Here is a 12,527-nt window from a genome sequence, read left to right as displayed (position 1 = left end):
GTGCCCCTGAAGGAGAACTAATTTCTATCCTACTAAGGAAACTTCCTCCATAAGGCCCCACCTCCTGAAGGTTCCACATAATACCACCATAGGCTGGGGAACAAGCCTTTAACTCATAAACCATTGGGGAACGCTCAAGACCCAAACTGTAGTAGGGGCCAAGACAGATACCCAGCTTACAAACCCAGGGAGTAATTATTTGACAAACAAGGTGCTTTTTTATAACTGATGGGAAGGGCTGTATACCTAGGATGGTCCCTGGCACACCCTCCCTTTAGAACACTGCTCCATGCCTCTGTCCCTTGCTAGAAGTCAAATTCAATGAGAGTGCAACAGTGTATCATAGCACTAAACCAACAGGCTGCAGACTGGCAAGGTCTTCTCAGTAAATTCGAATGGTACGCAGCTCAGTCAAGCATAGCAGAGCTTGACTCCAGCACCACGGGGCCCTGAGAGCAGGTTCCTTTCCCCTATGTCTGAGCTGCCTGGCCACTATGGCTTGGCTCTGCCTATTTCAGGGGCCTGCTTCTCCCACTTGGGTCACTGTGGCCCTGGCCATCATCATTTGGGTAGGGTGACAACCTTTTTCACATGTACCTCTCTGAGTTGCCTTCCTTTTCCGTGAATGGGCTGTTAAGAGGATTTTTCCTCTGTTAGGGTGACAACCTTTTTCACATGTACCTCTCTGAGTTGCCTTCCTTTTCCGTGAATGGGCTGTTAAGAGGATTTGTTTCCTGTATAAACAAGATACACAAAAACTAAAATGCTTAGAGTGAAGCCTGTGGGACTGTGTCAGGTGGGAAACCTAGAATGTGAGAGTCAAAGTGTGGGAGCACAAAGATGGGTTTTCAGGCTCTGCCCAACTTGGACTCGCAGACCACATCCTGGCCTGTGCCATCCAGGAGTGACGGGGAAGCTGGCTAAGGGGATTATGGGCCCTCAAGTTGAATCTCCTCACTTGTGATCCATTTTTACCAGGATTAAGCTCTTTCCTTCTTCCCTCCAATTTATAATTTATTTATAATGAGCTCTCATTTCCCCCTGGGCCTGACCTGACATCTCCCTGTGTGGCATGTCACTGTTCTGCTCCCCCACCTCTGGTCACATCTGGCTGAGCACTGATAAACTTCCCTTGTCAAAGTGCACTGGTCCCCATGTCCCTGGAGAGTGCTAGGTCTGAGAATAGAAGCAGCCCTGCACATACCCCTCAACCCTTGTCCCTCCAGGTGCCCCAGGCATCACAGCCCTTGACTGTGCAACAGGAGGCAAACTGAAGGCAGAACCAGTCTGGCTTTGTTGGGTACCACCAGGCAGGTAGGAAGGACACCATCCCTGTCACTGCTGAGAAAGTAAGGCTGAGGATAACGCTGGTGCCACCTCCATGATGACACTTCCGTTTACTGAGCCCCCAGCCAGTCCCATGTACCCTCCATCCCCTGCCGACCCTGCCTGCACCCAAGGCTGCCCCTGTGGATTCCGCAATCTCACTGAGCTCCAGCAGGGTAGGCTCTTTGCTCTTCTGCTTTCTTCTCTCGAAAGGCAATTGAGATCTTGGGATGGGAGAGATTTGGGTGGGATGAAGTCTGATATATTGGAAATAGTAAACAATCATCCTTCCCTCAGGGTTAGGGTCAGAGGAAGACAAGGGCAGAAGGTGGGCTCCAGTACTCCACAGTGCATCAGAGGCTTCTTGGTTCTCTCTGCAAGCTGGTCCCAATGCTGCACTGCAGAAGGGCAGGTATATGACTTCTGCAACATTGCAAAGGAGACTAACCATGCCCAGCTGTATATCTAGTAGACCTGCTTGGAATGGGTCTCCACCACAGCATGCCTGTGTTCAGGCCCCTCCAGTGATGCCCCTGTTTCTCAACTTAACTCTCAATTAAAGAACAGGTGAGAGACATGGAACAGCTGAAGCATCTTCATTCTTGTGTTGCTGGACAATGGGAGCATGCTCAGTTACCCCCATATTGGACCGCCAGTACCCTCCAGAATTGGGATAAGGTCCACATATTGGCCTGGTCCTGCCCTGCCCTGTAGCTTTGTGCTGGCCCAGGGGACAGGGCTGGCCATCAGAAGTACCACTGGTTACAAGGCAATTCCCATGTAGAGAGGAAATGCTCCATCCTGGGCTCTTACATATTCCATCTCCAGCCCAGTGTCTCCAGGCCCACCTTCTTCCCCTTTCTTGCACCTCTGCTCTGCTCTCATCCTCTCACCCTCTATGCCTTGTCTCATGTAGCAGGCCTCCATAAATCTAGAACACAACACCTGCACAGCCCCTCCCACAGGTTGCCACAGCTCTGGACTGAGCAGCCTGGTACCCTCAGCTAGCCCCAGGGGCCCTGCACATCCCTGCCATAGCTGTCCCTGCCGTGGGATGCTGGCCTGGGCTGCTTTTCACATCTCTCTTTCCCACTCACTTCCCACTCTTTCTAGCTCAGTGGTCACTTCCCTGACCTTTGTCCCTCTGTTCTTTGCCTTCCAAATGCCAGCTAGGGATCTCTGGCTGAAAAAAGCCAGCTTTGTATTTATTATCAGCCTCTGTGTGCCCACAGACTGCCAGCTCCAGGGGGCCAGGGTTTGCTTCTTATTCCCAACTGCATCCCCAGTGCCTAGTATAGTGCTTGGTACATAGTAGGTGCTCAACAAATGTTCCAGAGAGGAAAAGAAGAAGAGGAGGGCACCCAAAGGTAGGCACAGTGGGCTAGGTGGAGGACCTTGAGCATTTCCTCTGAAGGGAGAAGAATAAGGAGCAGGAAGAGTTCAATTCAGAGCAGCAGAGTTTACCTCCCAGGAGCAGAGTTCAACACAGGTAACAGGAGGCCACTTGCCAGAAGGAGAGGCTGCTAGAAATTTGTCACAGAAGCCTCAGACAGATTTCCTTCCAGGGCTCTCACGCACACACATGAACTCACTGAATTCTCACCCTAGCCCTAGGAGAGAGACACCCTAGTGCCCCAGTTTTACAGAGGAGCAGCCAGAGGCTCAGAGAGGCCTCGCCCAGATGGCACAGCAGGCTGTGCTCCAACGGGTGCCAGGAGCAGAGCCCGGGCAGAGGGGGCTGCCTATATGTATATTTTCTGAGAGCCCCAGTTATCTTGTGGGGGTAACCCTGGAATCCCCCAGCCCCAGTGCTATGGAAACCCCTTAAGGGTCTGGGAAAGGGGTCCTGGTTTGCCTGTCACAGAGGCCCTGGCTGTCCTCCCTGCTGGGGGCCATGCTGGCTGGACGCCCACCCAAGTGTGAAGTGCTTCCCGAGGGAGGCGGGGGAAGCCCCTGGCAGACTCCTGTTCTGTGTGCATCAGGGAGGAGGCCTTCCTTCCGGGCTCATTGCCTGGGCCACCCGTTGGGGTCAGACTAGGGGTGGCTCTCCAGCTGGAACAGGAAGCATGACATTAGTCTGGAGCAGGCGGTGGGGGAGTCTATAAGTGCATCTGGCAGGCTGGGGACAAGGGCTGACTGGGGTGGACAGCAGTGGGCTCAGGCAACTCTGCTGCTCTGTGATGGGCCCACCTGCAACCTGGGCCTCCCCTCCTGGGCAAGCCGGGACCACTCATTCCCTGTCCCTACGTCCCTTCTCCATGTCCCACCTGGACTGGCATCTGAAGGGAGAGCCCAGAACCCATCACAACTCAAGCCCAGTCACCATTTTTCCTCCCCAAGAAAATAGTCTCCTGCTGGCCTCCCTGCTTCTACTTCATCCCCACAGCCCGCCCGCACCTGTGTGATCCAGTGTCTACTTAGCACTTGAAATCCAGCTAGACAAAACTGAGGTGTGTGGGGTCACTGTGAAACATGCACTCACTTTCGAAGACTAAGAGAAAACAATGTAAAATCTCCCCCTGATAATTTGTTATATTACTGGCACATTGAAATCACATTTTGAATATAGTGGGTTAAATAAAATATATCATTAAAATAAATTTTACCCATTTCTTTTCCTTTTTGAAATGTGTCTACTAGAAAATTTTTAATTACTTTGGTGGCTGGCATAGGATGTCTCTTGGAGAGCACTGTCTATATGCCAGAGGAAGAACCTTCTTAAGTCCAAATCAGATCCATTCCTCTGTTGTTTAAAGCTGGTTGGTAGTTCCCACTGGCCTCAGGAGAAAGTCAACCATGCCTGGTGTGAACTACAACTCAGCCTTCCCTCTCACCACTATCCTCAGCCATAGCACCCCTGCTATGCCACATTCCCTCCTTCTGCTGGCCCCCTGAATAGGCCATTCCCTCTCCTGGGAATGCCCTTCCAAATCCCTGCTCCCTCCTTTGACTGAGGGTGTCCTCTGGCCTTTCACTGCTCACTGGAGTGTTTTCCCTTCTCCAGTGGTCCATGACCCCTCCTTCTGCCAGGTGACATGGGCTCCTCTTGCCAGAGACAAGAGGCTGAGGGACTTCCCACTGGGGTCCAGCCTGCATGTCTGTACAGTGGGCTCACCTCATGAGGCAGGACCTGCTTCCCAGGAATCTAAAACACTCACCCAGGCCCATACACTGTAGGTGCTTGGGAGCCTGTTTGGAGGGACAAATGTGTGGAAGGCCACCAAGTTAGGCCATGCTCCTGAGCAGAGCTTTTGAGTTTTTAAAAAATGTTTCCTGAAGCTAGGTATGGCGGTGCATGCCTATAATCCCAGCCTTTGGGGTGGGGGCCTGAGGTGGGAGGATTGCAAGTTCAAGCCTAGCCTGGGCATTTAGTGACTTACCAAAACCCTGTTTTAAAATTAAAAAAAAAAAATTTAAGAGGATGTAGCTCAGTGCAAAGTAGCTGGATTCAGTCCTCAGTGTTGCATGTGCACACACACACGCACGCACACACACACACACACACATGCTCATGCACATAGCTTCCTGAACATGGCCAAGAGATGCAGGAACACATCCTACCAGTGCCTCTGAGTGCCAAGAGGCTCCTTCACCAGGCATGGCTGGTAAATGGCAGCCTGTGGGCCACCCTGACCTACCCCCCACCACTTGCGTAAGCCTGAGAGTCCAGAAAGGCTTTTTATTTTGAAATGATTTTTAAAAATTAAAGGGAGAAGATTCTGTGGCATGTGAAAATGTTGTGAAATTCAATTTTGGGATCCATGGATGAAGTTTTTTTAGAACACCTTCTCATTGACATGTGCTCTGAGGCCATATCTAGCTGAAGAGGGAAGGTCTGGAAGTAGGCTGGGATACCAGCAAAGAGAAAAATACTCACTTTCTGGCCCTTTTCATAAAATCACAAAGCTTGCCAGTTCTGGCTTCCAGGAAACCTCAGAGCTTCCCGGGTAGAAGTCATAGGCTGTGGGGAAACTGAAACATACAGGGGTCAAAGAAGTTACCAAAGTGCCCTAGAGATGGGCTATGGTCACGACTGCCCACTTAGGCATCCAGGGTAAGCTGAGTCCTGCCTGTCCCTGGCCTGCCTAACAATGTGCTTGTTACCACTTTCATTTCTCAGGGCTGCATAGATGCTGCTCTTAACACCCTCTGTGTTTCTCAACTCGAGCTGCCCTAACAGGGGGTCACAGACTGGGCAGTTTAAACATCAGACACCTCCTGTCTCACAGCTCTGGAGACCAGAAGTCTGAGATCAAGGTGTTGCAGGGCTGGTTCCTTCTGAGGGCCATGAGGAAAGACCTGCTCCTTACTGTCCCCTCAGCTTGTAGATGTTTGTTCATGGCCCAGTGTACATGTTTGTCCCCAGAGTTCTGCTTTCCTTGAGGACACATGTCATCTGGAACTGGGGCTCCTCTATGACCTTGCTTAACTTGTCCACCTCTGTAAAGACTCTATCTCTAAATAAGTCACATACTGAGTGACTAGGAGTTCCACTTATGAATGGCGGTTCATAAAAAACAACCCTATGAGAGGCCATTTAGTACTACACCTCTCAGATAAAGTGCTAAGGCCCAGAGAGGTTCAAAAAAGGGCAAGTCCCAACAGGGTACAGAGGGACTAAGTGTCACCTGGGGAGAGAGAGGTACTGGGAGAAGGCAGTGGGGTGAATCAAGTTCACTACAGTGGTGGTTAAGGCAAAATTTCAAAATCAGGGCCCTTGCAACAGCCTCCTCCTCCCCATTTTTCTCCTTCTCTTCCTCCTCCTCTTCCTCCTCCCCCTACTAATTGGCTGCAAGTGCCCACGGGGGTATCGATGTTTCTTCTCCAGGTCTTGCCCTGCCCAGAGCAGTCCTGGTATCTTCCAACCCGGCCACCCTGCCTGGGAGGATTTCCCTCCAGCATGTTTTCAGCAGAACCTGCATAGTCAGAGAGGAAACAGCAGGCTTCAAGAGTAGCCCCCAGGCAGGGCCAGGCAGTGGGGCTGGACTGATGACCTGGCTGTCCTGGGCCTGACAGGAGGCTAGCAACCTCTCCTTCATTCCTAGCTTTTCCTAGCTACAAGTGCCACCCACGGAGTACCATTCCTCAAGAAAACCATCTGTAACAAGTTCCTCCCTGTACCCATGATTTCAGCTGCTCCAGGCATGGCTTTGTTCTTATTCTAGAGCTGGGGCCATGGCAGGAAAGGAAGCCTTTGTGTGTGAGCTGCCTTTGGTTTAGTCAGAGTGGGAGACAAGGATGTGTGCAGGATGAGCCAGTAGCCATCCTGGGTCAAGAGCCTTGGGTCAAGGGCCCTTGGAGAAGCCCCCACCCTCTTGTACCCAACCGTGGGGCTGGCTGGCTGGCCCTGAGCAGACCTCCTGTCCTGACATTTTGCACATTCTGCTGGATGCTTTTCCATCTCCCCAGACAGGACCTGGCCTCTTCCTAGTGGTAGGCTCAAATGACACTCAGGCCCGGGAGCTCCCCGAGCCCTGTGTGGTTATCAACAGTGTCAGCAAAGCCCACTACAGCCTTGCTTCTGTGTTATGGCATGATTGGTCTTTCAAAAACCCAACCCCACGTCACAGATGAGGAAACTGAGGCAGGGAGCACAAGTAACTCTATCAGTAGTCAAGAACCACTGAAGTGAACTGAGGTAAGACACCATGCACTCCTCACCTCCTGGAGCCTTAGCTTCCTGGTTCTCAGAATGGCATAATTCTGCCCTTGATCTTCTCCTGGAGCACTGTAGTCAGTGGAGTCAATGACAGTTCTGCAAGGTGCCACTGAGACAGAGCCAGGCGTGGCAGACATTGTGGGGCATCCCCAGGAAGGCACCCGACAGCAGCTGTCATGAGGTTCTGGGCTCTTGTCAGGGTTGGGTGTGCCTTCCTGTTTTGGCCTTTGTTCCTCTGAAGTCAGCTGTGAGGCCTGCTGTATGATGACATGGAACCCTTGCCAGCCTCAAGCAGCTCAGAGTGGCCTCTGAGCTGTGGTCACCAAGGGCAGCATGCAGGTAACCTAGGCAGAATATTCAGGCTTCCCATCAGTGTCACAGGGCCTGAGAAGCTTCCAGAGCTCATAAGTGTTATGGTCCTGGGGAAGAAGACTTTGTGTACTATCCCTGCTGTCTCTATCACCACTTCCTTTCATCAAGGCATTTCATGTCAACAACTTCACCAATCCTTTCTGTAGGTCCCAAGGTCAGATGCCATCCCTTCTTATGGATGAGGTAATTGAGGCTCAGCCAGGTGAAGGCCCCAGCCCAGGTATAGGTGCCAGGGCTCCTCTCTTCACTATTGGCAGAGTCCTGAGGGTCAGTGTTCATAAATAAGGCCTCAAAGGACAAGCAGAGACTTTACTCAGGTGACCTCAGCATTGTCACCAACTCTGGAGTTGGACAAGTTTCCTGGGGTCATAGGGTCTCAGTTTAAGAAAATGAGGCCTGGCAGCAGGTATTCTGCAGAGTATCTCAGGTGTGTAAATAGGAAATGCTGCGGAACCCAGGCCTGGGCAGTAGGGAGGAGGAACCTTGGCCCAGCACCCCACCAGCTCCTGTGACACCACTGGGCCCAGGGCTGATGCCCTCAGGAAGACATGAGCAATGCAAGTAGATATCCAAAAAGGGGAGCAAGGCCGAGAATGGGAAGACCTCTGAGCCAGCTTTCAGAGGAGCCTGGGGCCTGGGGCACATAGATGTGAACATGTGTGACAGCTGCCAGTGTCTGCTTGCAGGTGTGTACACCTTTGTGGGTGTGTGTGTATGAGTGTGTTCACTTGTGGGTCTGAGGGCAGTGGAGGCTTGCTCATAAGTCCCCATCTCCATCCTGGGGATCCCTCACTTCATGAGCTTCAAGTCTCTATCACTGGCATCAGAGAACTGAATGCTCCCAACTATCTGTGTCAACACCTTGTGGCATACACATGGGGAAACTGAGGCACGGGGAAATGAAGCAGATGTTCTGCCATCACAGCTCACATAAAGTAGAGGGGTCTCAAACATCTGCATCTGATTGTATTTTGTGCCCTTTGGTTCCATCCCACACTGGGCCAGGAATGGCCAGGTGCAGCCTAGTAGTGGGCCTGAACTCATGTATCCATGTAGCCAGCCTTCCTGCTCCAGAGAATGTGGGTGTGTCAGGTGCTGGGCCAGCTCTCAGAGCAGAATCTAGAACACTTCCAAGCTTCTTCGAGGGGTTTGCATTGTCTAGTATTGCAGATGGGGAAACCAAGGCCCTGCTTACATAGGACCTGCCTTGTCCCATACAGGGGACCCCAGGCACATCTGCCCAGGCCTTAGCTGCACATCTGAACTCCTTTCCTTGCTGGCAGGCTGAATTCTTTCCCCAGAGTCCAACCGGGTCAGGCTTAGCTCCTTGAACCCTCTGTTCTCTGGAGACTAAAGCAGGCACCCCAAGGGCCCATACCCGCTGACAGAGGCATGGCCCAGTAGGAAAATCCCTGCTCTTAGAACAGGTGGGGAGGGTGTGGCTGGCAGGCTCCCAGGTGTGGGGTAACACCAGGGCCAAACCAACCTGGCAGGTCAGGCAAGACTGGGTGGGCCTTGCACCCCATTCCCTGAACCCAATTCCCTGCAGGACATGTGTGATGTTATTCCTGGCCTTGAGGACAGCCTGGGGCAATGGACAGAGGGTCCAGTGTTCTGCCCTCTCTTCACTGTGGCCCAGGATCCTGCCTCAGTACATGCTGAAAACTGACCATGAAGTTGCAGTGAGGGACAAGGAAGCATGGCATGAGGAAGGTTTAGCATGCAGCCAGCACCCAGAAAGTGTGAGCTAGTACATGACCCAGGCTCCAGTGACATGTGTCTATGAGAGTGGTAGGGCCATGCTATGTGAGGAAGCCAAACAGGAGCAAAGGTGCAGACAGGGCAGCAGCCCTTCTGGGTCTGGGAGTGTGCTGGGTGAGACTCACCAGCCTCCTAAGGCATAGTCACCTCTGAGTTCAAAGGCAGTACTTCCATGTCAGGTCCTTTGCACAGCACAAGCCCCTCTCTTTATTTCTCCCCCTACCCACCTGACACTTCTCTAAAATGGGGACTAAATCCAAGGCCTGACACATTAGAGGCAAGCACTGTTCCACTAAGCTGAATCCCTAGCCCTCTTTATTCTGAGACAGGTCCTTGCTGAGTTACCCAGGCTGGCCTCAAATTTGCCATCGTTCTGCCTCAGCCTCCTAAGTAGCTTGTATTACTGACATATTCCACCATGCTGGGCTTCATCAGGCTTCATTCTTGATGGCTCTAACAGCTCCTGGGATTTGGGAGAGGGTCCAGAAGGGTGCCACACAGGGGCACAACCTGGTCCACTGTGTTTGGGAAAGGCGATTCTGGAAGCTCTGTCAAGGTAATCCCAGAGAGGGCCAGGTTGGATGCCAAGGCCAAGGTCTGGGGGAGCTGGGAGGCCCAGGCCAGTAGGCCAAGTTCATCCTGCTGGGTCCCCACCTGTCCAGTCCCTGAGCCTGCAACCTTGCACAGGTTGATGGCAGTGAGATCTCCAAGGCAAAGCCTTGGAGCAGGGACTTGAGGACACCTCCAGCCAGAAACCCAGCTCCACACAGTGCTCCACAGGCCCCTTGTTGGTCTGTTCCCTTCCAGGCACTCCCTACCCTCACCTGCTCTGCAGCCCTGGCCTCCACCCACCCCCCACGCCCTCCACCCCCTTCTCACCAGCCACTCTTGTTGGCCTCACGCACTCTCATTCCTTCCCATTGTCTGCTGCCTTGTGTCCCACCCAAGGTGGGCGGCCTCCGGGGCAGGGAGTGCCCACCAGCTGCTAAGGCAATCACTGTCACCTGGTGGGAACTGACTGGGGCCACCCTGAGCTTGTTGTGCCTATGAGGCTACCTGGACACCTTGTTGTGGTCAACAGTGGAGACCTGGCTGAGCTGCTGGGATATGGGAGGATTCTTAGGAGTGGGCTGTCATGAAGTAGCCTTGAGTCTGTGGCATCAAGAACTGTGCCTGGCAGAGAACAGATTATTCTGGAATCAAAGAGAAAGATGAACGGGTTTGACCTGTTCAGAGAACAGAGGCCAATCCACCCAGAGGCCACATTAGAGTTTTAACTGTCACATCAGCCTCATGCTGAGTTCCTATTGTCAGTCACAGACTAAGTCCTGATCCTGGTCACAGACTGAGCCCCAATCCCAGTCACACACTGAGCCATGCTCATAGTCATTCACTGAACTCCAACCCTGATCACAAACTTCAACTGGAGAGCAGGTAGACACTGAGCCCTATACCTAGTCACAAACAGAGCCCTTATCCTGGTCACACCACTGAACCCTGGCCCTGTTCACAAGATGACACCCTCTGAACCTTGGCTTTATCACAGACTAATTCCTACTCTTATTCACATTCTGGAACATGACCTTGGTTGGACATTAATCTCTGGCACTATGGTGCTTTAAACCCTGAGTCCTGATGCTGTTTTCTCCCTGGCTAAGCCTGATTCTATTTACTGAACCATTGATATAGGAGGAATAAATATAACTCTCAAACCTGCTAGATGTCTGATATGCCAAGCTTGCAATTTCTAAAATCAAAGAATGAATTTTTAGGAACATCAGAGGTCAAGAGAAGGAGAATATTATTAAGAGAGATAGTGTCTGAGAGACAGGAGGGGACTCAAAAGTGGGTTGCCAAAGAGCCCACTTCTCAAAGGAAGTTTTATAGAGCAAAGTCACAAGGTGGGTACAAAATCACAAGGTGGGTGTAACATGGGTCAAAACTATGATTAACAAATAAGATTACAAGTATAGCCATTCAGGTATATTGATCTGATGAGAAAGCAGGTCATGTAGCAAGTGTACATGGAAAGAACAAAGACTTTTTTTAGGAGGAGATGGATTAGGAGGTCTTGGTCACACACCTGGGTGGCTGATGCCTATCTAGACTTTATGGGACCAGGTGATACCACTTATCCCTTGGGGAAGCATGTAGGGCTGGTTATTCATTTTTATCTTGAGGCCTGGCCCTCAATAGAGCCTCTAGCCACAGTTGTACTGTGTTCTCATAAACCCTGAGTCCTGAGCCCATTTATTCCCTGGCTAAGCCTGACCTTATTTACTGAGCAATGATGAGTCTTTAGCTGTCTGACTGCCCCCTTTACCACATAGCCTGGAAAAGGCCTGTCAGGTCAGACCCACCCCATCCCGCTCTCTAACCACACCAAAGGTGGGCGAGGAGTATGGCTTCCCAGACTGCAGATTAAGGAGGGTTGAGCCCTGTCCCACCCACAGGCCTTGGCAGCCTCTACCTTTCCCAGCTGGCACAGGTCACCACTCAGTCTTCCCCACCTCCAGCATGCTATGGAAGGGATGACCCTGGGAATGCAGCCCAAATACTCAGGACTCCTTGGATTTGGATTTGCTTTGAAGACACCATTGAAAACTGGCCTCCTGACCCCTCTGCCTCTGGATGAGATCAGCCCTCTCTGCAGCTGGACTTCTGTTGCCTTGACAATTTCTCTTGCCTCAAGGTCAGACAACACCAGGCTGCCACCTAACTGAGCACTGCCTGATCCAGAGCAAACTGCCCCAATTGACTTCTGTGGCCATGCCACCTTGGGGCTCCTCATTGTCTTTTATCATCTCTCCCTCTCTCTCACTCATACTGGGGATTGAACTCAGAGCTCAGAGCCTTCACACTGAGCTACATCCCCGGCCCCTTTTCATTTTTATTTTGAGACAGGGTCTCATTAAGTCACTGATGTTGCTCAGGCTAGACTTAAACTTTTGATCCTCCTGCCTCAGTTTCCCAGTATAATCCCAGACTGGGAATATAGGCCTGTGCCCAACTTCCCACCTCATGTTTCACTTAATAAAAAGAAGTCACCATCTGTTATGCATCTGTGGATCACTGTGTCCCCCTTGGCCCAGAGCACAGATGGAGGCCCATGTCTGCATTGCATGACTGCTGAGCGGCTCCCCTGACACTTGTGTTCCCAAGAGTTGAGTAGCTAGGCTAGCACCCCACTTCACAGGCAGGAAAACCAAGACTCAAGCAAGTGGAGACACTTACACAGGCTTTAATGGCTGTACTCCAGGCTTAGCCCATCAGTGAGTCTTCCCCGAGGCCTCAGTGTGACTCAGTCTGCTTTCTCCACTGCTCCCAACCTGGGCAGCCATCAGCCCCTTGCACTGCTAGGAAGCACCCTGTACTTTCCGCCTTCCAGGTGCTCTCCAGTTGCAGCCTA

This window comes from Fukomys damarensis, unplaced genomic scaffold, assembly GCF_012274545.1.
Source record: "Fukomys damarensis isolate Sample0158 unplaced genomic scaffold, DMR_v1.0_HiC HiC_scaffold_5, whole genome shotgun sequence".
Lineage (NCBI taxonomy): Eukaryota > Metazoa > Chordata > Mammalia > Rodentia > Bathyergidae > Fukomys > Fukomys damarensis.
This window is presented reverse-complemented; position numbering follows the sequence as displayed.